The 22506-nt window shown below is 39.2% G+C and overlaps 1 protein-coding gene across 1 annotated transcript in view; it reads left to right on the forward strand.

Annotated features, from left to right (window-relative positions):
• Nucleotides 1-22506, forward strand: part of CELF2 (CUGBP Elav-like family member 2) — a 374770-nt gene that overhangs the window by 31108 nt on the left and 321156 nt on the right. The window lies entirely within an intron of this gene.

A 22506-nucleotide genomic window follows, 5' to 3' on the forward strand; every position in this document is an offset into this window, starting at 1 on the left:
GTGGACATCCACCGGACTTAGCAAAGCTATAACAGCTGGATTTGACATGTTTCATGCAAACTGTGTCCCAGAGTATTTTCTGGTGATAAATACTGTTATAGAGCAAAGCAGGTGTGGGAAAGTATGGACGATATAAGGCAAAAACTGATTTTTCTACTGTGCTTTAGAGAAGGTTGAAAACGGAGAAGGCAAGTGGCCAAGGAACCTCATCCAGCTGATGAAAGGACAATCCTTCAAATGACTTCAGCCAGTTTCTTTCAGACTCCTAACATTCCTGACGTGGTCAGGATTTCAGTTTCTTTCTACTGCATAAAGCCATGTCTCTTGACACTTAAGAAAACATTCAGAAGCTAAATGGAGATCAGTGTCAGGGGAAGGACAGACTGGGGAGGTAAACTGAGTCCATGAAAACGGGCTTTAGGAATAAAGCTGGGCAAATTTAAATTCTGAGATCAGTTGGTATTCCAGTGATAACCTGTTTTCAGATGTTTTGCTAAATATATGACAAGGATAGCTGTGAGGGGACTTGAGGAGCCTTGGAGAAAAATGTAGTTAGAAAGACTTTTGGGTTTGCAGAACTTTTTTTTTTTTTCCCCGCTCTTTAATATATCCTGACTGCCACAGTCCATATTTTCTTTGTTCGAAACTGTACAGTAGCTGTCTACAAACTGCTGTAAAGTGCAGTTACCTGTTATTGCCCTGTAAATAATTGAATAACCTCTTCCAGGCAACATGGTCAAGATGCAGATTTAATTTACTTACAGGGCAGGAGTAAAGATGGTTGAATCCATGTGGTTCACTGTCTGTGTCTGGAGGTGTTGCGAATGGGTACATAAATAGTTTACTGAACCTGTCAAATTCTCTGCCAGGAATGAGCATGCCCTCTGGTCTGCTACATGTGCTTATATGAAACAGTTCCCCTTCAGTTCTCAAGCAGTAGGGAGTAATATATTTTCCAATACTTTTGTGGAAGTAGGTAAAAGACAAAATGAATCATAAATATTGTAGCAGAAGTCAACACAGGATTTTTTTTTTTTTTTTTGGTGGTGGTTGGCTTTTGTTGTGTGTTTCTCTTTTTTTTTTTCTGGCTTTGAGGGAGGGGGGTGTTATGAGAAAAATGTTACTTTCTCCCCCATGTGCTCTTGTAAAATGATATAACTAATTGGAAAGGTGATGTGTAATTGTTTCTGCCAAAATTTTAAAGGGAGGGATCCCACTTCTCCTCATTGCAGATAACAGTGGTTTGGATAGAAAATAGGGCCCCTAATGCAATGTTCAAGTCAAGAGCAGGAGAACTAAATCTCACATTAGTCACCATAAACACGCAGTCAGACACATGTGGCCTGCAGTGCTGGTGCTGGAGACCAGCTGGGCACCTGGTACCAAAGTCAGGATTTCAAACGTGCTCAAGGTGCTGCTCTGCAGAACCAGACCCGGGTCACCAAGGCATAGGGTTGGCACATAGCTGCTGAGGATGTCACAACAATATTACTTCTGGAGAATTAGTACTGTGATAGGGAGTGTGATTAAAACAAGAGACCAGCTTATATTTTATTTAAAGCCAAGATCCAAAGTCAGTAATGTCCCTTGAGTAGTTTACCTGGGCCTTTCAAAAGCTTTCATCTCTGATTTTCAAAGTTCTTATATTGCTTTCTGCTTAAAGAGAAAGAAAATGCTTTCGACTCTGATCTGCACTCATTAAATAAAACTTTAATTTATATAATTTTCTCCTCAGGTTAGTATGTTTTGAAATCTTTAGTCTGATTTTTTTTTTAAATGACAGATGAAGAGAAAAGAGATTTTTTTTAGGGGTGGGAGATGTTGGCGTGAGGAGAGAGAAGAGGAAACCTTCCTTTTTTGAAGAGAGTCTTAAATGAGGTATCATCATCTGCAGATGTCCCATCTTCTAAATTGCTTTTTCAGTATAATTAACAAAACCTGGATGCCACTATTTCTCCATTAACACTACCCCTTTGGAACTGTAGATGCTAAAATCATGTTGACAACACAACTTTTTCAATTGTTGCCATTAAAAGAGGCCAAGATAATGGAATCAAGAACACTCCATTCACCCGTCAGTCTCCGAGATGTGAATGCTTTAACGCCTGATCACATGTAATCAGTAAAATTCCTTTCTGTTTTGGTAAGATGGTGGGTGTCTAACACACTGAGACACACACACACATGCACTTGCAATTTCCTGGCAATGTTCCAGAATGGATAATAATTCTCCTATCACTGATCCCAGTGGATCCGCAGAATCCGCAGTTTGGATTAGTTACAGTATTTTTCTACTCTTGCTTGTTGTAAACTGTACATACAGCGTGGCTGCACACTGCTAAACATCTGCTACCTTCCTTTCTAGAGGTGGATGCATTAAGCCATTCTATTTGCAGAAATACTTTCGGGTGACTTCTAAAGAAAAATATTGAGGTGTAAAGCCACTGTCTAAAATGATGATATTTGTTTGGAAATTGCCCCTCTTTGAAGGCCATTGAAGATATTTTGTTGTTATGAATGGGGCGGCCCATGGTCTTTCAGCTGTCCGTATGTGCTTTTTATGATCATCCTCCAACCAAGGACAGCACAGTGCCTTTGTGAAATGTGACCAAAAGGTGCGTATCTCCAGCCTGTAACCAGATGTGTAGTCATCAGTAGTTTAAGACAATTCTGATTTAAAAAATAAAACAAAATACACTATTTTATATATATACATGCACACACTATTAATATATATATATGTACACACTATTTTATGTATATATATAGCAGTAGACAAGGCAAAGTGAAGCCCGGAGCTAGCATCACAGAGATGACGTACCCAGTGGCAATATCAGTACCCAATGACTGCTTCTGCATGACCTGTGAGTTGCAGAAGGAGTTGTTATTGCTGTATTGAAAGGCCTGAAGCCTGTTAGTTTTTAAAAGAACCTTCCTGTACAGGTAGATATAAGTAAAGGCATTGTATCAGTATATAATAGTGTGCAGCTAGTATTTATAGAAGTGCTCCATGCTGCTTAATAGTTTGTCACTTTTGTTGCAAGCTTACATAAAATCTATGGCTGCTCTAGGGCAAAGGTATAAAACTTTCATGAGTAATATAAAATATACAAAATGTTGTTGTTAATATTTAATACAATTTGCAGCAGTCAATGAGCACAATCAATGTTTATTAATTAAGATGTTCAGTTGCAATAGCAATTTCTTCTCTTTGGTGTATGTGTGTCTTCGGGGAGGATTTAGCAAGCTTTTTTGACCTTTTGAAAAAAAATTGGCATGTTTAACAGTATTGTTGGCAACATTTTACGTTACTTGTTTTCCTTTCCTTCAGCAAGTAAACATAACTCTTTCAGTGACATATTTAAACACACTACATGATAAGAGAACTGGGTTTTGGCCAAGGTATTTAATGAGATGTGTCGCAATTCAGGCTCTTTGTAGCAGCCATACTGACGCACTGCAGATAATCTGGCATTTGGGGGAGGCATTTGTGTGGTGGTTTTTTCTTGTTTTGTTTTGTTTTTCAACAGTTTTCTATATGTTATGGGGGATGCAGATAGCAGTATGCAGGGTAGGAGGTGAATTTACTCAGCTGATAACTATAGATCTTATGATAGCTTGATGTGCGTCTTGCTCTACCTGTTGAATCAAGTCAGGTACTGAATGGTCCCAAAGAAGCACTTCGGCCCCAGGTGCAGACATGCCCACGTTGGGGATGTTTCCTCTGGAGCCTCCTGCACCATGGGGTACAGCCTGTGCACAGCTCCCCCTGAAATCACAGGCATTGCTCCCAGCAAATGCTCTTGCAAAGTTGAGCTGGTTAACAGCAGTATTTTAACTAAGCCATTCAGACCTGTCTGGTTTATCAAGATAGTGTGAATTCCATTAGCTTTGAGGTTTTTGTAGGTTGAAGTGACCAGATGTGGAGAGCCACCAAAGGCTAGGGCAGTTTCGGCAGTGGATGTAGCATTTGATTCAAGTGGAGCTGGGAGAGTCTTTCTGTCACCTGAAGTAGGCATTTAATCTCCCACCACAGTTTTAATCACTTTCTTCTGTTTTTCAGCATTATGTTTCTCTTACCTTAAAACTTCTAAGTTTTATTTATCTTCTTGTGGTCTTGTGGTATTGATGGACTCTGTCAATAAAAGTTTGTGATCGTGCTTAACATCATTGCCAAAACAATGTGTAGCCTGAAAGATCCATCTTCTCATTTTTGTCCTTGTGCTCTACCAGTTGAGAGTTGCTCAAGTTCATTTTATTTTTATTGTTTCCCTCAAACATTATTGAATTATCCAACTACATTAGAACTGCAGCACTTAATGGTTTGTTGTTTGGCTTCTTTGCAAGTAAAAACAGTTTACAGGATAGACTCAAGGAGTACGTGAAGTGTTCTGCAGCAGCCAGGAAGTGGTTAAGTCAAATTAATGTATTTGTCTAAAATCATCCCTAAAGTAAACATAAAAGCCACGATACTTTATTTAATTTGTTCTCAGGACTAAAAATGACTTGAGATTACCAATGATCTTAGTTGCAATAACTTGATATATATATATATATATATAAAATGTGCCACATTATTTTGAACTGTACTGCTAGGGGTTTATTGAAATATATCAACCTTATTGCTAATATTTCACAGACGGTTCTTCATTTCAGCAATATAGAATTCAATTTAGCAGAAATGTGATATTCCTTCTGAAATTTTAAATTCCCAGCAGATGTATAATTCAATTAAGTCCAGAAGATTAAAAAAAAAAAAAAAGAAACTGGAGTCATTCTCTATACATACACTCTTTCTGCTCAGTTCCAAAATAATGAAAAACTACAGCTGTTCAGTTTTGGTTCATCTATCGCTTTGTACAATTTTTATGGGTTTTATGTGTAATCACATTTGCAGAGAGAATTTTTATACAGTCTGCTCCATTTTGCACAGTTATTATCTTTCCACATTAAAAACAGATTGTAAAAACTGATACACAAGCCTTGGGCCCACTCCTTAAGGAAAGTAAAACACGGTCATTAATCATGGGAGGGTACGGGGGTTCGGGGGGGAGAGGAGCTTGTAAAACTTAATTGTTCCATTTCCTTGTGTTACAGGATGGCCTTTGTCTCCTCTTCTTCCTTCCATCAACACGCTTTTTTATGTTAAACTCTTTGCAGTTCGTATACGTGGAACTAAAATGGTCATTTATTTGTGCGTAACCAACCTTGGCATAAATTGGACACGCACTTCTACCTGAAACAGCGGTTCTGCCCTGAAGGTGAAGGGGTCCCTTCGTGTAAGCTTGCATGCTGAGAGCCTTACCAAACCCTTCTTAAATTCTTGGCTCATGTTCCTAGGCCAGAACACAAGGTCAGGTTTCCATGTTAAATGGTACAAGAGTGTCTGTGATCTGTGCAGAATCGTTTCATTCCCTGGGCCTTAATTTGTCTGGCTTAGAAAGTGGCTGCAGCCCAGAACTGTTTGAGGGTGCTACTTGCACCCAAGTAATAGTGCAATTTGTTAAACTGGGATGCCTACACCCTTGCAGCTCCATAGGGATACGTCAGGTAAAACTTGAATATATTCGTATAAAAATATGCGTCAGAGTTTGTGCTCTTCTTTTTTTTTCTAATTAAATCAGTCTATTAAAATATTACCTTGCTCTGTCCATCTGAATTCCCAGTCCTGAAGGGAATGAAAATATATTTCATTTAGGCATTTCAAATATAAAATAGATATGAAACATTTTCATTCTAAGTTCAAAGTGTAGGGCATCAGGAGGGTATTAAAAAAAAAAGGGGGGGGGGGGAGGAAGGGGAGGAAAAAAAAATAGCCTTTGATTCTTTCCAACAAGAGAGCATTTGCAGCTCTCTACCTAAGCAGTCACTCAAAGGTAAATAGCTTAAGCATCAGTGATCACCACTGCATCTAATCAACTACCTGATAGCCCAGACAAATCCTACACTGCTGAGTATTGACCCTGTGAAGTAAAAATTGATTCACTGACCTGTCACTAGATTGTTTTCCAGAAAGTGTAAGGGACTTAGCCATGCTTTTTCGTGTTGGAGGTGGTGCTTATCTGTAAGGTGTCTTGCCTTTCGCAGATGACAGCAGTTTTTTTCTCTCCTCCTTCCTCAGAAAAACTGGAATGTGCAGCAGTTGAAACAGGAGAACCAAATTATTTTTCTTTTGTTTCTGTTTTAGTTAAAGGAGATCTGGCTTTGGGATAAATAAATCAGCTGAGGAAAAATAGCTGGAAAAAAAAATAATGTTAGTGGGAGGAGAAGTACTGGATGGAAGCGTGAACAGTCACGCTAGGTGGGATATGATGTAGGTGTTTGCCATAGCACGTGTAATAACACAGCTGTCCTATTCATGGCTACTACTTGAGCAGCTGTGAAAGAGTTTTTCAGGTCATAGACTCTGTATTCATCTGTGTTACTAGTGGTAATCAGACCACCTTGATAATTATGGGGGTAAGCTATGGAAGAAGAAGAATACTTGCTGTTGACCTGTGGTTCTTATGCATGTTGCAGCATGTTAAGATCTCAGCCATCATTTAGGTAATATTCCCAAATGGGGATTCATCTTCCTTCTCCTTTTCCTCTTAATCAGTATTTTGCAATTTGCTCTTGCAGTTTAGTAGAGATCCAGCTACCATGCATGTTAATTTTCTCAGCGGTGTGGTGGATGTGACCTTTTTGCAAATCCATATGAGAACTTCAGGGAAAATGCCTACGCCCTGATGAAGCAAAATGTATTTAGTACCTACTGTAACTTTTCAACTCTTTCTGAACCATGATCTATAAAACATGAAAATCTTTGAGCTACAGCTGAGTAATGACTAATTCTCTTCCTCATGCAGTTTGTTGGTATCTTGGATACCTCCCTACACATAGTAAGCCACCAAACTTAACCGCTATCTCCTTCTGATGCTGCTATTCCTATTTCATAGTACAGCAGCCTTTCCTAGTGCTGTAGTATTTCAGTTCATCCTTGGTACATACAGGTCATAGCATCTGAAACTTGGACAATCCTTGTTGCTCTTTTGGGCTCTCTAGTTGGCTCACAATTTTATCATTGTGTTGCCCAGAACTCAGCAGCACTGGGTAGAGCACGTTGCTGTAACAGTTACTAGTGTGGAACAAAAATTCTCATGTCCCGCTGGAATGTGTAAATGTGGTGACAATGACTTTCTGTTTATCTTTCCAGAACAAGGTTTTCTCATTCTTCATTTTGTATCTCTGCGTGTTCCTCTCAAAACAAAGCACCCTCTTCCTACCACGTCCCCGTATACTGGTACACCAGGACTTAGCTGCCTGAAGAAAAAAAATAGCTTCAGCCTGGCCAGTCTAAACTGTTACAAAAACAAATCATCATCCAACTGGACAATAATTATCTTTCATGTTTTCTTGTTGTATTTGCTGTATTGAAAAACTTTGAGTCATGTGCCTGTAATGGAATCTGATCCTTTTGATGCAGGAAAGGCTCAAGAAGCGCAGAACAGAAGAAGTTGAGAGATTCTATCCATCTGGCTGACTCATGAGACAATAAAATAAGTTTTTTCTCCTTTTTTTTTTTCCTGTTACCCAATCTGTTCTCGGATATTATCTGCATATCCAGACACATTGTCTTTTTCCCAGGAACTCTCCATGTGAAAACGTTTTCACAGTTCTCCCATTGCCCTGAAACTTTGTTGTCCAGTAGATGGATGTTTGTACTGAGATGCTCTTTCTATTCATTTAAGGAAATCATCACATATAAATAAAGCTTGTCAGTAAATACTTCTGCATTTTTATGCAAAATCTGTGTTTTCTTCGTAAATGGGTCTCCTTCATGTAAATGGCATAACAGCCATTTAGATTTGCCACTTAACTTGATTGGAGGACAGGTTATACGACTGGAGCCAGGAAATGGAACTGGGTTTCTTACCTTACCAGCCTTTCAGTCTTGATTTTTTTTAATACAGAGAGTATGTTTCAGTGTCAGCTCATACAGCTTTTCATGGCTAATGCCCCAAAACAGTTCCTGTTACTTACAATTTATCGGGACCCTAATTTAATTTCTTTTGTAAAAAGTAGATAAAAGTTTTTTAAAAGCTTGTGAACTTCTCATTTAATGGATGCAGGCAACAGCCTTCACACAGCCTTTGTGAGCTGCCAGTGAGGAAGAGACAGGGCTGGGGTCTGGGGTGTTATTTTGTGACTTCCTGTGGTTAAAAGGGACTCTGAAAATGATGGGCACCTTCAGACAGATTCAAGAACATAATCCAAAATTAGTAACCGAGATCACCACAGCTAGTAAAAATTCCTCCTTTGTTTTATAAAGTTAAATCTTTTATCTCTAGTAACTGGAGAGAAGGAGACAGGCCAAAGTGTGCTGCTACAGGCTTGGGGTTTTTGTCTTTCTTTATTTATACTGCTGGGTGCACATTAGGCTTTCAATTACTTTCTTGTTTACATCAAGAGAGGAAAACAATGCTGATTGTACCTACAGGTGGTCAGCCTTTAGGTAATCAAATGACAGCAATTAATTCCTTCCATGCACAGCAATGCACTTCCTCCTAATGGAAAATAAATACTGTCACTTCCCGTAAGGTGGTTGAAGAGGGGAGGAAGGACCTATGGACATGGACATGGGGCTCTCCTAGCTGCCATGCAGCCTTCCTTCCTCCCTGAGAGGGTGCAGAATGGAGCAGGGAGGATCTCTGGATGGGTTTTAAATTCCACAACTACTGTTTTTGGGGGAAAACAGAGAAATGTGCAAATCCCTGTTGTGGAAAACATTGGAGTCATTGATATCCAGTAAGCTCTGAGGAATTAGTGTTTTAAGGTGCAGGTAGTGATTTATTGCACTACAGAACTCTTAAGGAAACAGCAAATAGGTGGTGGAAGTGGCTGAATTCCTGCAAGCATCACCTGTTCTGCACTGTGCTGGGGCCTGGGTACCACATGGCTCAGGTCCAGGGCGGGTGGTTCCACAGCCAGAGGTGTTTTCATGAGCCCTGGGATGCTGTTGCATTGAAAACCAGCTGCTGTCTTTCCTTCCACATCCACGACAAGAACACCTTTTTATCCCCCAAAAAATGACACAGCAAAAATGAAGGTAAGAAAAGCAGGCATTATCAGGATGACGACACGACTTCATTCATCCCAACACTGGTGACCAGGTATTGAAGAGATTACTATCAATACGTTATGACTTAGGCCCTTAGAAAAAAAAAAAAATGGAAAAATGGTGTTTCAGATATTTGAAGGTATACAAAGCTGTTAAGTTTGGGGTTTTGTTTTTCCCTCTCCATTAATGTGAGGTATAGAAACTTATTTGTCAAATAAACAAAAAAAGCATTCTGCTAAGTGCTACTGTGGGACTTGCAATGAAAGTGAAGGAACTGATAACCCTGTATCCCATCTTTCCAAGGATTTGAGATACATTTGAAAATTTTATGACTTTGAACTGGGTAAGCTTGAAGTCTTATTCACTCCTAGCTTGAAACCCTTTATTTTGTTTTGTTTTTCCTTTTGAATTGCAGTGTGGGTGAGCTGACAGTTTAACTTTAGATTTACTTAATTGATTTAGGATGGAGGTTTTTTGGACTATTTTGAAATTAAAATGTCTTGTACACTACTATTTTCAAAGATCCTGAAAGTGTTTTCTTAGAAGCTTAAAATTTTATTTTAATAAAATTCTTGGTTAGTCTATTTGTATGCATAAATGGTCAGAGTGATACTCATAAGAGATGTCAGCCTAAGTGTGTCCTAAAAAAAATATATATATATATCAGCAATGGACAGGGTAGGGTTTTATTTTATTTGGGCTTGATGTGGTGTTTTTTTTTTTTCTGATTAACTTATTTTGTTTTTCCTCATTTGATGCAGGACCAGTGCTAGAAGGAAGACGTTGTAAGGGACATGAATGTAATATTATCCCCAGTTTAGCAGACAACATGACTTAATGCATTGTTTTTTTTTTAATATAATAACTCCTCAAAAGAAAAGAAAAATGATAAGGAGAAGAACAGGCAGCAAGCACAGTTCTATGAATTTCAGATTTCCCTTTCTGTGCTGTGGCAAGTTTAGTCATATATGCCTTCCTACGCAAATAAACAAACTTGAGTACAGTGTGCTTGTTAATGCAAAGAATATTAGTGTTAATCACTTAGTAGCTTGTGTACTCTCTGTCACATTTATCTTTGTCACATACATCAGATTGAAGTTTACCATTTTTTCCTTAACCTCTCAACCTTTAATCTCTGTATCTGGACATGTGAACCTCCACGCCCCCTGCCCCCAGCACATTTCACCATAACAAATATCTGCATTCAGCAGCCTGTTCACCCTGTGTCTATCCCCAACAAGCTCAAGACAATAAGTTGATTTTCCATGCAGCTGTCACAGAGGCTGCATGGAACTTCACCTATCCTGTGCTTAGTTTAGTGTAAAGAGCAAAATTATTTTTGTGCTACAAGTGCAGCTAGGAGTGACCAAAGTCTTTAAGTCTTTTTCTCTTTAGTGGAAAGACCGCTGCGGTTTGTGCACATCAGCTTTGGCTGCTGCTATCTAATGCAAGAGTTGTAAATGTGAAGTGTCATGACTCCTTCAAGTGGCTCAAGTGCAGGGAAACTGCCTTGAAAGCTGTCAAACCAGCCAAAGCGTTGCTCCTCAGACATGATCTGTCAGTAAAAAATCCTTTCAGCCAGATGTTGGCTCAAATAGCAAACTGCTACCTGGGCTATCTGACCAATTTCTATTCATACGATGGGAGAAGAGGGATGTAGAACACTAGGAAAATTACTTGCTGGTAATTTTTTTGTTGTATCCTCTTCTTCTCCCAGACTGCTTCTCCTCTTTCTCCCCTGTCTGGGATGTTGCCTGACAGATGTTTCCTCCTTATCTCACTCTTTCTTTATTGCTCTGCCAGTAGTATCTGATTGATTGAAAGTGGGCAGGCTGCTACTTACAATACCATCCCTGGCTGATAACTCTTTTGCCACCTTTTCTAGGAGAGTTGGAGTCATTGCCCCGTTTTGACAGATTTCTGCTAATAGGGAAAAAAAGTAGGATAAATTGCGCTCTGGTGATCATTCTTCTTATTTTGCATGGAATTTTAGTATATCCTGAAAAAATTTTGAGCAAACCCTTGAGTTTTTTGAGTCTTGAGTGACCTGTTTTACTTTAAAAATTGGGTTTGACTGGGACCTGGATTAAGGTCAGATAACAGTGTAAAAAGATTCTGGGAAGAGTCTAAGATGTTCTGTCATCTCTATAAACAAGATCCACTGACCAAATCGCTAGTCATGTTGGACATGTCGCTCATTTGCGTGGCTGCTGTTTTGTGTTCATACGAGCACTAAGCCCAGCAAAATATGTGCTGGGTATTTCTGGTCCTGGTTGTAATTCAATAAAAAATCATGCAAATCAACAGCACAATTCATGTGATGTAGGAAGATTAATGGGGATATGGGGGAGACCCAATTGTCCTCCTAGACATAGGAGAGAAGCATATTTGCTGTTTCATTGCAATTTAGTAGACAGTATTTGTCTTGATGGCTCTTCAAACTACCTAGATTGCACCAACAGTACTTATATGGGGAAGTTTTGCCAAGTGAAAGACGGAGACTGGTTCAGATTGCCGTGGTACCTAATGCATTGGGAGTGAATCCTGTGAGGATTTTTGTAATTGTATTTCTCTTTTATCACTTTATTTGTTATACGTCATTGCCAATACACCTTATTCATCAGTGATTAATAGGATAATTTCATTCTTGACTTAACTGGGACTCTGCATAGTAAGAAAAATGTGGTGGTTGTATTGCTTTATGTGATAAGAGTTGTGTCATGTAAGCAATTGGGGGAGCGGTCTGACTGCATGTGTTCATTACGGTGCAGTACTTTGTAAAGTCCATTTGAATTGAACAAAGCTTTTGAACTATTGATTTAGCTGGCACTTTGTGCATTGAGAATAATAAACAGTTATACTACGTAGGCAGCGGTCTATAATAGGCAGGGGTCTTTCTGCTGGTGTATGTAACACAACAAATGGTGTCAGCTGCACTGATGGAGGATAGGAATGCATACACCAAAGCATAAATTAAAATAAAAAAAAAAAGAGAGAGAGAAAAAATAAAATAAAATAAAAGCTTAACTTCAAACTGCCTAAGCAGGAACATACGGGGAACATTTTGTCTTGAGGCCAGCTTTAAGTATACAGGAAATCCCATAATGTGGTTTGTAACGATGTATACTTTGCTGAAATAATTTGCACTGTTCAAATAGAGTTAGAGATTGATCTAGAAGGAGAATACCGTATGTATTTGTATTGGGTAGACATATGCTTGTATGGGCTCACCTTCTCCTTCTGAGAGTTTTACCCTGAAATAAAGAAGTACAAAATATAGTCTGGAATTTTTTTAGATGTCTTAAGTATTTGTAGGTTATTTATGGAGTTAGCAGCATAGTCATAGACAGGCACAATTTAAATCTTTCTTTCTATTAACATATCTGAATTGATGTTTCTCCTCTACCAGTGAGTGGAAGAGAGGGGTGAATCCCCTCAAATGAAGTAAATACAGGAGATGGTAATACAAAGCTCATGTGATGCTGGGTCACCAGCACTGTGGGGTAATGGGGACAATCCTTTTGTCTCTGGGAACTCTGATGGCTAATGAATGCACATCAAGTCCTCAGTGCTGCATTCACTTTACTGTTTTTTCCTTTATTGTTTTATCTCATCTACCTGCCCAAAACCATATCCATTAGAAGCACAGGTGCCAGCTTTGAGGAGGACGATGGGCCTCACCATGCTGCCACTTTGGAGGCAGAGCTCCCATGGACACTGCGAGCACTGCTGAAAGCCAGCTGTCGCTCCTCAGCCAACTGAGGCATACGAAGCCAAATTGAGGCTGTTCAGCAAATTATTTAAAATTGGGATGGATTCTTGCGGTTTTCAGTGATCTAGCCTGGATTTCAAATAGCGCGATTTTCTTTTTTTTTTTTTTTTCTCAATTCTGTAGCAGCAGCAAAGCTTTTACAAAGTCCTGTTGATCTGCTGTGACCACAAAATGGTGCTTGAGTCTCACTGTTCAGCTTTGTTGCTGCTGGGAGGATTTGTGCAGCACCATGTGTGCAGCGTGGGTCCTCTGCTCAAGTCCACAGCAGGTGGAAAGAGTAATGCATTAGCCCATTGCACGTGTACATTTATATGTGTTTAAGTGTAATGGTTTATATCCATCCCAGCTGTATGTTAAAATTTGAAGTAACCAATTCTATGTTTATGGACAAGCTCAGAATTAACACTATTTTTTTTTCTTCCTTAAATATTTTTTCTTCCCTTCAATGACATTATGAACTTTTAAGTATGTAAACATCTTTCATTTTCTCCCTTCATTTGGGTTTGACATGCCTAAATTTAACCACGTGCTTGAGAGCTTTCCTGGGTAAGAAGTGGGATTGGGATCTGGCAAGGCTGACTGTCAATTCTAATAGAAGTGAACAGAAATTAAAGGCTCCTGGTGGGTTTTGGTAGCTGAGGTGATCTGTGGCTCTGAGTCCAGAGAAAAAGTAGTTGGACCATCCTGGGTGTGTAGAGTTCACAGTTAACCTGTAGTAACTGCTTTAAAAATATATTTGATTATATATTCTGTATAGATGATTATATGGTCTCCATCATTTGATGATACAGTCTTTATTTGTCCCTTTCTGTCAGTTTTGGGCCCTCATTTCAAGAAGGATATTGAGTTGTTCAAGCACATGGAGAAAGAGCAATGAAGCTGGTGAAGTGACTAGAAAATGAGTTATGAGGGGTGACTGAGGGAATTGAGGTTGTTTAGTCTGGAGGAGAGGTTGAGGGGAGACCTCATCACTCTCTACAGCTACTCGAAAGGAGGTTGCAGCGAGGAGGGTGTCAGTCTCTTCTCAGGTGACAAGTGATACAAGGAAATGGCCTCAGGTTGTGCCAGGGGAGGTTTAGATTGGACATCAGGAAGAATTTCTTCATAGAGAGGATGGTCAAGTGTTGGAACAGGCTGCTGAGGGAGGCGGTGGAGTCCCCATCCCTGGAGGTATTTAAGAGAGGTGTGGATGTGGCGCTAAGGGATGTGGGTACTCAGTAGGTCAGGTTGATGGTTGGACTTGATGATCTTGAAGGTCTTTTCCAACATAAATGATTTCATGATTCTGTAATAGTCAGCCTGAAACTTTAATTGTAGACTGGCCTCCCCTTTGATCCGAATCGTATCAGCCAAGGCTGAGTTTTGGGTTTTCCTGTGGAATTTGAAAACTGGTTTTGGTTTACTTCAATTCCTCTTCTTGGATTTGGGTTGGGTTTGCTTCCCTCTCTCACTGTAAAATCTACAGCATCCTTCGACCCTCGCAGTGAAAGGTTTGCATGTAAATGACCAAACATGATTAATGTGGTGTGCAGTTTTTTGTGTCATGTTGTGGGACCCAGGTTTTGAGTTGCATTTTTTTTTCTTTCTTCCCACCCATCTTTTTCCCTGAAGAAGCAAGGATTACAGAGTTGAATTGTCTGACAGACCCCATTTTTTTCTTCTGTTGTCTCTGTGGTTTTTTTTGTTTGTTTGTTTGTTTTTAATACCAGTGAATATATTTTAACCAAATTTAACAGGCACAGAGGTCTCAGATATATTAATTTTCTACCAGTATCTTGAAATCAGTGGGCATTACATAAGAGAAGCACTCTCTACAAGCGTAGGTCAGAAGACCCACCTGTATTTGCTATTCAGACATCTATGCAGGAGGGAATTTGAGACATAAATCAATAGGAAATGAGACCACTTTGGGTCTGCTGCTCACCAGCCTGCTCATCTTCCTTCTGCCTCTACGTTCAGATGGATTGTTAGCAGCAGGAAGGGGACAATTCTCTACCTGAGCACACCATAGGGGTGACAAGAGGTGGATGTGAGCTGTGGGAGTCTTACACTGAACACAGGTGGCAGTTGGGGAAACTCAGTGCACTTCGGATACACTTATTATTTCTGGACCAACTTTGAAGCAGGGGAGGACAGGGAAGTGTCCCTGCTTAAATGGGCTGTGCTGCTGCTTCCGCGTGTGTGTGCACGCTGATTAATTGCATTTCTTTGTAGCTTGGTAGTCACTTCATCCAGGGGACATGGAAGGATATGCAGTTAAATAACGCTCTGTGTGGCTCTCTAATTTCTGGAGCTGCCTGTGAATGCTAATACTGTTATTCAACAATCTGTTTCTCAGCTCTTATAGCAGAACTGGAAGTTTTGTGAACTTGTAGGTGATTTGCCCAGTGAAACCACGGCAGGCTGGTAAGGGCATGATCTGGTTTTGTGCATCTCTTGGAACAATTTCCATTTATTTGCGAGGAATTAATATGTAAAAGGATGATCTACAGCTTGATTTAAAAAAAAAAAAAGTCCAAAGGTATATATTTTTCATGTATGTGAGTTCAACACTAAAAAGAAATCTAAGGCAAGGGGATTTTTCAGTTTGAAATCTGTGGATTTGCTTTTTTGTTGTTCTCTGCTTCTGGCTGCCATTCTGTGAGATAGAGCCTGTTTGGAGGTGTTAATCTATATGTAATGAAATTTCAGAGAGCTCACTTTCTATAATTGTAGCGCTCCAACTGTTCTTTGAGATCCCTGTGAATGTATCACACATAATAATCAAAGAAAATAGCAGAAAGTCTGCAATTAGAAACCTAACAAAGTAGTGCTTATATGGTGATAGCTAAAAAAGTTACAATTCACACGTGTTGGTTTTCTTCATACAATTCAGTAAGACATATCCATGCCTTTGCTAGGGTAGAAAACACTTTAAAACAGTACAGGAATTTATGATGTGCATGGATCACTTTGAAAACCAATCTTTTTCTTTTTTTTTTTTTCTTTCCCGGCTAAAAGCTGTTTTGAAGGTGGAAGACCTGTTATACTAGCCAGCTTAATTTATTTTTCTTCCCTATTTAAGTCAGTAAAGTAGGAACCTTTCAAGTGAACAACACTGAAAGATTAGTACCATTAAAGGCCTAGCTAATACCTGTGTTGAGTCAATAATGGAGCACCTTACATGAAGCTACTGACCATTCCTTGTGGACCAGCTCTATGCTTACTCTAATTGTCTGGGATGCTGTGCGCTTGTCCCTTGCCAAAAAGGAGGGAAGGTGCAGTCTAGGCAAAAACTACCATGTACCCAGCACTCTGTGGCATGTAGACATAACTGTATTAACAAGTAATTGAAGTGGCAATTGACTATAGCTTAATATTGCAATATACAAGTAACTTGTGCGCTGGGTTGTTACATATTCCTCAGATTAACTATTCCAAGTGATTTGGGGGAAAGTTTGACTTTTTGAAACAGTATGATGCAGTAAAAAATAAAATAAAATAATAAAATAAAACAGTACAATGGATAAAATACTGTAGTGAATTTGAGTTATTGATGGTAAAGGAGGTGAAAATAAGAGACTGGAGGCAAAGGTGTATAGGCAGATCCAAATTGCCAGACCAAAGCAATCAGGGGCAGAAGAAGGTGATGTAAAAGGGGACTGAAAAGCAAGAAGTGATTGTGAACTGAATACTGGCTGTAGACTGGATTAGAAGTGATTTTAAAATAGCAGTTAAAAAGACACATTACTGGCAGTGATTTCTGATCACCAAGATTTCTGCCAGCAAAAGACACAGAGGTGTGGATCAGCCATGAAAAGGGAAAACCAAGAACATCAGCTGGGTTTTGCCTTTATTTTTTTGAAAGTATGTGTAAAACCTTGTGCATGTTGATGGTATTGGAGCTTGAGGGGAGAACTTCAGTAGCTGGCAGATGATAATGTAACTGTCACTGTTGTGTGTGGGGGAAACGTCACCAGAGTTTGTAAAAGTGTTTTTGATTTCTATTCCTTCCTATTTAAAATACAAAGCTTTTAGGATCCTAATAGCCTCAGCATTGCTGCGGAGTGTGGATTTGGCATTAACTCAAGGAGCATTACTTAGTTGAGTCACCATTAAGAGCTTTCTGAAGCATCTGGGGTTCCCTCAGAGGTGTCTCCCATGGTCCCGGTCAGACCTGGCCTTGTTTTGCTTATGAGACTTGACGAGATCATAGCCCAGGGTGGGAATGGCTGCTGCAAAGAGCTCCATAGATTCGGGAAATAGGATGGATTGGGGTCAGGCTGATAAGATTTAAGTTGACACGCATTCTGTGAGATGAAAAGGTCATGTTGCAATGGCAGGGGTTTGGTTTCAGTGTTTTTTTTTGTGTTTTTTGGTTTTGGGTTGGTCTTTTTTGGTTGGATGTTTGGTGTTTTTTTTGTTTGTTTTTTGTTTGTTTGTTTTTGTTGCTGTTGTTTTGGGTGTTTGTCTTTTGACTTGAACTTCACTGATGGTAATCTGGTTCACAAAAGTAAGGGAATGTGGCCACCCTTGGGTATCAGGGCTTTTCTAATGATTTCAGGTGGTGACAACTCATTCCTCTGATATGGCCCAATTGTTCAGATAATGCCAGTCCACTCCACACTTCCCATATCCTCCATATTTCAGGAGCCTTTCCCATGGCATCAATAAACCAATATCCAGAAAACCATTGAGCCTCACGATGGGATGGCTGAGCTGCTCTGATACCACTCCCTTTTCGAGGGCCTCGGCTGGAGGAAATGTAGAAATCTACACCTGGCTAAGAAAATCTCCTTTTGTCCCTGCTATAAAATCTTAAACCTAAAGAAGAAAGGATTTTCAATAGGGTAGAACTTCTATGAAGATATATATATATATATATATATATATATAAAATATTTGTATCAAAGCATTACTATTTTTTTTCCATTGAAAAAAAATTACACTATTGCCACCAAGTCCTACCTGTGCTCTGTGCTGTCTGTAAATGAAACAAAAAAGTATCTTCTAGCTCAAAGAGAACATAATGTATGTGTGTATATATATTTGTGTGTGTGTTTATATATAAAATCATGATTATAATGTAAGTAGAGAGAGTTATTACTTATACTCTTTACTGTGGTCAGGTGGGTTGGAGCTTTCTATTTTCTGCGTTTGAGACTCCTTTTAAAGCAGTGATAGCTATTTTTATATTTCTCAGAATTTTTCTCTTTGGCATTGATTTGTTTACAGCTCTTGTACTTGCACCCAATTTCCACCTGTCATGGAGGTGTGATGACTTAAGTCAAATCTCATACATAAGAGTCCCTTACACCCGTTTGAAATACAGTATATTCCCCCTAGAGCGTGGGTATTTGAAACCCTAACACTTCTATTCACCGTTGCTACTTTTTTGCTTGTGAAATTGGTATGGTTGCTCTGAGCACCAGAAAGATAAATCTTCAATTTTCCTAAAAACACCTGCATTATGATGCTGTTGGAAGCTGTGTAACCAAATGGTATTATTGACCAACATGGCAGTATATATATCCACCTGTACTGCTGTATTTTTCCCTAGAGGAGAATATAGCTTTCTCCTTTTTTGCCTTCTTTAATCCGAGCAAACAGCATAGCTTTAGAAGATCTAGATGAGAATATTCCCACTCGGGTAAATGCGATAGCAACAGATAGCCACTCAATGAGCAAATGAGTTGTGCCAGGCATTTTAACAACAAGGTAGGTTAGCCAGGTTATAATTGTCTTTAATTGGCACTTGCAGAAGCTGTAACATTTACCTGAACCTGATTGGCACTGGGAAAAGTGGAAAATTCTGTTGCTCCTTTGAAAAGAATCAAAGAAATAACTTCAGATCTCGAATTTGAAACAGAATATCCTGCTGATTGACCACGCATATTGGTATCAGTAGGATTTTTTGATCCAAAAAGCTGAATGATCACTGCAAGCAGTGAACACAAAAAAAAATCAGCTCCATGGCAGAGAGCATGTAGTTTTGCTTTTATATTTTTTTCCCTTCTTTTCCAAGAGCATTTCAGAAGGCTCAGCCCTTTTCCCTGCTGAATGCATGTTGAATTCTTGCTTCTTCTGTTGTCCTCAGAGATTTTGAAGTATTTGTAAGTAAGGTTAACTAGATTTTTGTCTAGTTTAGTGATTTTTAATAATGGAAAGAAGAGGCTGTCTTTCCCATCCCACCCACCGTTGCACCTTTTTACTGTAAAAATCTGATTTTGTTCATGAGTAAGAAATGGGTGAAGAACACATTTACCATAGGCCTGTGCCCCAGTCCTGCACTTCTCATGAACTTGTAAAGCAGGGTTGTGTTTTCTTATTCCGTTGTGTCCTGCAAACTTCCCCTTTTTTTTTTTTCTTTCTTTTTTTTTCTTTTTTCAGGAAATACCCACAGGCTTTAATTTCATACTTACTGCTGCATTTTTCAGTTATTTTTCAACTTCTGCAGTGAATGGCTTTTGCTTTCAGTGTTTCTGTTCTGTAGGAGGAAACTGTGGGTGGTTACAGCTGTAACATGTGCTCCATAATATCAGAGCATTTGTTCAAAAATTTCCCGTTTGCTCTGTTTCAATTTTTAACTAGTTGAGTGGCGTGTCCTGGTGCCCCAAGGGAGCCTTACTGCTCCAGCACTGTGGGCTGTATTGTGTCCCACCAACCTTTTGAACACTTGGCAACAGCGACAAGACCCTACAAGACCAACAGCCTCTAAAGAGACAACGAGGGATGAAGGTTGTGTTGTAAGCCCAGCAATCACTGCAGATGGGAATTGAGAGGCTCTCTAGGTTTTGTTTTATGCTTGGGTTAACTTTGTCCCCTAAGCTTCTGGCCAGCCCATCCGCAACCCACATTTCTGCTGAAGCCCCTGGGGCAAGGCAGGTGTCCTTTTGAGGCTGTATTAGGGAGCAGTGGGATTCTTCATGTTGGTAGCCAACAGCAGAAAGGCCAAAATATTGATTGGGAAATGTGGAACAAAAGGATACTGTTTCCTAAGAGGAAGCAGAAGGCATGAGCAGCAGGCAGTTTGGATAGAAAGAGGGACTTTGGAGTAGGAGCAAAGACAAAAGAGACCAGAGCTTGCCCTGGTTTATATCCATCCTATTTGGGAGCATGTGGATATTATGTCCTCATGTTAATGCTCTCTGCAAGACTTTTTTTTTTTCCCTCCTACTTGTTTTGATGATGTGATATTTGCATTGCAAGTTTCCTTGATACTGTTGTTATAGAGACGTTTCTCCTCTCCTCGTGCCAACTATTAAGAGCCATCATGTGCAATACCATTTGAGCTTATTCTTCTCCTGGCATTAGCAGAGAGATTTCTTCTCTTTGTAAATGTTGAAATGTTTTGCAGCTTAGTTATAAATATAGCAAAATCATGTTGCTTTAGTTCCAGCATCTGGTAGGATCACTTTAAAATATAATTGAGTAAAAATTAGACTTTAAACAGCAATTTTGTCCCTATTTTGCTACTTTAAAGCCCCCAAATCCAACTTTTTTGTCTTGATATCTATAAACAAATCTCTTCTTTCTTTCACGAAACTAAAAATAACTACAAATGCAGTCTCTTTCCAAATTGCTTGCAATTTATATTAGCAGTGGCTTCAAGACTTGAAGCATGGATCTGCCTATTGAGTAGTCCCTGAACAGAGGGATGCGGGCTTTGTCAGGGAGACAGCCAGATATGAAACTGTGGTTGCCTCCTGTTTACTATTGATAATGTCCACTTATGATAATTCGGTACGGAAATGAAAGCCAGGTGAAACACGTATGAATCTTGTTGCTGTACGTACGGGTTCCTGCTACATAGGGTGTGCACCTGGGATGTGAGCACCCATTCTCTACACTGCTAAAATTCAACACCCTTCTTGGGCAAGTATACAGCAGGTCTGTGGTGGAGTCCGAAATTGAAATAAAGGATCTATTTATTCTCTCTCCATTTCTGTTCCTTTTTTTTTTTCCTTTTCTCCTTTTTTTTTCTTTTTTTTTCATTATCTTGTTTATTGGAGGAAGCGTTTGGACCAGAAGGCTTTTGAAATTCTGTCCCAGGTTTTCAAGTCTGCTCTCAGTTTTGGTGCAGAAGCTTTGCTCAGTGCTTACAACAGGTACATATCTCTGTTTAGGAGACGAGGCTGCTTGGAAGGAGGTTGTGAGCCTTGCATTTTTCAGACCACTTCCATAAACCAGTTTTGAGTTTAGTATCTCAGTTTAACCTTCTTCTGAACAACTAGTTGCAGTCATCTTTATGAGGTAATTCAAGGTTCTAGATTTCCTATGTATATTAAATCAGTTAATGATACTTCTGCGATTCTCTGCAAGGAAGAGTTTATTTATACATAGAGAGCTGAAGAAGGGAAATGCCCCTCTTGCTGTCTCAGAGCTCCTCATTCATGAAGCTCATCTTTGCAAGAGTGAAATAGCTCTCTTTTGTAATTTGTATTTCTTCATAAAACTATTAAGAAAGACCATTGCTAGGCAAAATATCTGAGTCTTTAGTAATTTCTCTTTTTTATTTTTCTTTCTGATGATGATGACTTGAGGAAGATTGAAAGCATATATACACATATGGGAGATCTGTGGCTGTGCTTCGAAATGTGCTTCTTTAGTCCCGGTTGGTAGTTCAGAAACTTTGGGGAAGACTCTTCTTGGCAAACAGTGTCTGTGCTATAAAAAGATTTGTGGCTGTAGTCAGAAACCTGTTACATCTGTTAAAAAACAAGTAAAACATGAACCCTGCCACAAAAGCTTCCTCTAAACTTAATTTAAAAGCAGATAAAGTGGGCAAAGGATGGATAAGGAAACAGCTTGGCTGTGATCCCAGTACAGGTTTCCCAATTCCCAGGGTTTAGATTACACTGCTTGTAATCTACCCAAAGACTTCAGACCTTGGTAGACACAGGCAGCAGAAAAATAAAACTAACGTGACTTAGTGGCAGCAGTTCGCTATCTTTTCGCATCACAACACTTATTTTGCAGCATTCGGAAAAGATGCGTTACACGGAGATTTTTACATGCCATATCTTCATTTAAGAGCTGTGGCACACATTAAATTTAATTACTCTCCTTCTATAGCTTAAATTGAGGGCAGCTTCAAAAATGAGGGTGGCTTCTATTAAACTTAATTACTTTTCCCTGCAGTCTGCATGGTTAGTAATCATGGGTAGATTCTAAACAAAGATACAGCAGAGAGATTCTTTTATGAGAATAGGGTTGGAAAGTAGCCTATAAAATATAGAGAGATGCCAAATACCTTTTATACCCAGCTTTAATTTATTATTGTTATAGTTAGCTAACGTAATAATAATAATAACAATAATAATAATGTTTCAGTGTGATTAAGAAGGGATTGTTGGGGAAGGGGTGTTAGTTGAATTTGGCCTTTAAACGTTTAAGCAATGAATTCTTCAATTTCTTCAAGTTCCTTTGCAGATTTATGAGGTGAAAAAAGGTTAATGATAGAATATTTTATAATGTCTTCTATTGACTATAGATGGCAGATCTGACAGTTAAAATGAAAATTGTTCCAGAAGAAACTTGAGTCAAACTAATTATTGGAGATGTTATAGGGATGTATAATTATATTCACCTTTAAAAAAAGAGAGAGAGAGAGGAAAAAGTTTTATTACAACTGTGCTTTTTAAAGAACAAGTGG

This window comes from Anser cygnoides, chromosome 1, assembly GCF_040182565.1.
Source record: "Anser cygnoides isolate HZ-2024a breed goose chromosome 1, Taihu_goose_T2T_genome, whole genome shotgun sequence".
Classification (NCBI taxonomy): Eukaryota; Metazoa; Chordata; class Aves; order Anseriformes; family Anatidae; genus Anser; species Anser cygnoides.